We start from the raw sequence: 3,810 nt of genomic DNA on the forward strand, positions 1-3,810 counted from the left end.
ATTTACACGGAATAAATCCTTCTAGTAAAATGTTAAACTCATTTAATCATTGTTCTACCGAAAACATATTACCTGGTTTTCCAAATACATTCTATAATTGTGATATTAATGTACATTCTTTTCAGACCTTTGTTGATAAATATTTACATTGGGAATTAAATCAAATACCAAGACACATGTGTGTTCGATATGCCAAATTATGTTTTGAGCGAAAATTTTGTGGCTTCGACCAAAAATTTATTTATTACACGGATGGATCTTTAATTCAAAATAGTGCAGGTTTTGGAGTTTATAACATTGATGTAGTCCATTTTTACAAAATGAAATCTCCTTGTTCTATTTTTGTAGCTGAATTGATAGCATTGTACTTCACATGTAACATAATAAAGGATCATCCTCCAAATATGTTCGTTATTTGTACTGATAGTTTGAGTTGTATCAATTCCATCGAATCTTCAAAATTTAATTTTAAAACCCATTATTTAATTTTATTGATACGAAAATTGTTATACGATTTGCATTCTCAGGGGTTTATAATTAAATTTGTTTGGGTTCCAGCCCATAGTAATATATTTGGTAACGAACAAGCGGATTATTTAGCTAAACTAGGAGCTACTCGCGGAATTATTTATGAACGAAATGTTTTTCATTCGGAATATTATGCTAAAATCAAAAGAAATGCTTTAGATTCTTGGCAAATTGATTGGGATTCTAGTGATAAAGGTCGATGGTGTCATTCCATTTTTCCAATTGTGGATGAAAGTACCTGGTTTAAAAAACTGTCTGTCGGAAGAAATTTCATTTGCATGTTTTCAAGACTTATTTCTAATCATTATATTTGTAATAGTCATTTATATCGTATTAACATAATTAATTCAAATTTATGTGATTGTGGAGAATCTTATCAAGATATCGATCACATAGTTTTTTATTGCAAAAAATATATTTTGCCTAGGAAAAAAATAATAGAAAAATACAAAAGTTTAGAAATTACAGTACCTATATCTGTTCGTGATATTCTTGGTAGCAAATCACTTCCTATGTTAAAAATTTTATACAACTTTTTCAGAGATATTAGTTATATTGTTTGATACTGCTTTGCTTTTTATTTCTTTCGTTTCAGAAATCATGAAAATAACCTTCCCTTGTACCCTGCAATAATCCTCCCTTTTTGGTTACTTCTTTTTCAAGAATTCGGCTCTGATATGGATCACTTCCGGTTGAGCCTTTAGTTTTAAGATTTATTTTTGTAACGTAATAAGAAAAGATAAAGAGGTTTTGTGCCCTTTTGAGAACGATTTCCAATTGATATCTCTCAAAGGGGTTTTTCCCTCTTTCAAAATTTTTAGTTCAATAAATAAATAAATAATAAATAACGCTATATGGAGAGTTCTGACTTACAATTAGATTACAAAAATGGTCCCAGTTTGTAAAAATGGTATTCGCTAAGAGATTTGAGACCGAATTCGTGTTCTAAATCTTGTATTTTTTTTTATATTTGCATATAAATCCTCAAATGCACTTGATTCCAACGAAAATAACTTTGACATGAAGTGTCATACTAATCCTTTTTACTTTTGCATTCGGTTTTCTTGACAGAAACTTTGTTATTTCGTTTAACATGTTCAACATTCGTGTCTTGCGCTATCAAAGTTACCCGCATCATCAAAGTTACCCCGTTTTACGTTATATGTAAATTTCAAAACCTTACAATTGTTTGTGAAAAATAGTTTCTCGTTGAATATCTTCGCTGCATGGCTCAAACAAAATGTTCTAACTCATATTGCAGCCTATTCTCCAATTCCAGTAGATGACGTTTGATTTTCGACTGCTATTTTTGCTGCTTATTGTTCGCTCTCCATCCCTTACGTACATTGCCCTATAGGTATCTCCGGTTCAGTATAGTTTCACTGCGGTGAACATCTCAATTTTCCGATCCAAGAAAAGGAAAACTTTCCTCATCTCATAAAAGGATAGATTGCTAAGGAGTCTTCCTTCGTTTCCGTAAGATGTTGAGTAAAGTATGGACTTTTAGAAGAGAAGAGGGGATGCGATTCAGAGAATGAATGTTCCTTCATTTATAAAATCAATTCCGTTTGTTTCACGTTTCCCCTCCCCTAGTCGGGCGTTTATCCGAAATAGCTCGATTTCAATTCACCGGAAAGGAGTGCTTAATTAAAATTGAAAACGATTCCCTTTCCCTCTTGGATTGTCTTGTGGAGTGGCGACCAAAAGGTTAGCAATAATTTTGCTGATCATTCAGAGATTCCAAACACCTGCGACTTTTGTAAAACTATCCCGTTCAGCCAACTCATGGAGGGGAACATCATGTGTGCTTTCAGTTGACTTTGACTTGTTTCGATGGAGCAGAGATTCGCAAATCGGTAGATTGGGACTTGTGATGATTTTGCTTTAATTGTGCTGCTTTGACTTCCATCACATTTACGACATTTTGCCATTCGATGTAAAAATTATACGTAAGCTTCAGTAAGGAGTAAGTTTAGTAAATGATTACTAAATATTTCAATCTACATACTCAATGAAATTTCAATTAAACATAATAACGGTTCGTCCTGTAGTAAAATTCATCGAGGGGTGATTTAAAAGTGATTTCCACGGGAATTTTGACACTTGAGATTCTGGCTCAGTTTTAAACGTAGAATCAGAATAGACTCCAAAAGGCAAGACCTTGTCAATCGAACTAAATTCTTTCGTTTTACAAACCAATTCGATATAAAAGCCCCCAATCTAGTTCGTGAATTGAGGTCACAGTGTACTATGAAATTAAATAACTTCAAATTTCTACATAAAAACCTTGAAATTTAAACATGGAAACCAGAAAAAAAAGCTCAAAGAACATATTCCGGATAATCTAGTCTGAAATTCAGGGTAATCGAACCCTAGATACTCTAGTCCAGCCTGTAATGTGTGATGGAAATAATAAAACTGTAAGGAGCCCGCTCAATAATCTATAATAGTGGAAGCTTGTGATGCATCAGAGCAACACATTCTGTGAGAAACACTGGTACCTCTTAGGTGAGTCCTTCTTATCTTCTATTCAAATTTCAAATCGTTTTCAATACGAAAGTAATGAACTTTCGGTCGCACACTCGTCATCACGTTCCAACCCCATCCATATACATTTATCCACACCGGTTGTCGACGGTGTTTGTTCTTAATCTAATAATAGTTTATCGTGTCTATTTTGCTTCGGTAGGGATCGTTCGATGAAGTAGTTATAGTTACTGTGGGAAGAGTTGTGTTGCGCAGTTGTTCGCTTTACATGTGAGGATTCTGTAGATTTTAACATTCTTTGTGATTTGATAAGCATGAATGTCGGTTGAATTGATCAATTACAATTTTTTAATACATATTAACTGATTTGAAATCCTTTGAAGTATATCAACAAGCCTCGATAGCGCAGTCGGTAGCGCGTAAGTCTCATAATCTTAAGGTCGTGAGTTCGATCCTCACTCGGGGCAGTAACTTTTTTTTTCAACAAACTTTCCAATTCAAAATCTCTTCTCAACCCCAGAACGTCTAAAGCCGAAATTAGCACCGAATAATGAAAGCATCCGAAATTGAAACAGTAACTTTTTTTTTCAACAAACTTTCCAATTCAAAATCTCTTCTCAACCCCAGAACGTCTAAAGCCGAAATTAGCACCGAATAATGAAAGCATCCGAAATTGAAACCAATTTGTGGAGGACTGACACTGGTTCCGTAAACAGCAATTAAACATCAAGAAGGAATGTACTTCTACGGTCGGTGCTACAGAATGGGGAAGCGGCAGTCTTTTACCTTTTCTCC

General features: G+C 34.0%; 1 non-coding gene across 1 annotated transcript; it reads left to right on the top strand.

Annotated features, from left to right (window-relative positions):
- Positions 1–3,409: 3,409 nt before the first annotated feature.
- On the top strand, positions 3,410–3,482 carry Trnam-cau. The gene has a single exon. It is a non-coding gene; the product is annotated as a tRNA-Met (tRNA).
- The last annotated feature ends 328 nt before the right edge of the window (positions 3,483–3,810 follow it).

Source organism: Aedes aegypti, chromosome 1 (genome assembly GCF_002204515.2).
Source record: "Aedes aegypti strain LVP_AGWG chromosome 1, AaegL5.0 Primary Assembly, whole genome shotgun sequence".
NCBI lineage: Eukaryota > Metazoa > Arthropoda > Insecta > Diptera > Culicidae > Aedes > Aedes aegypti.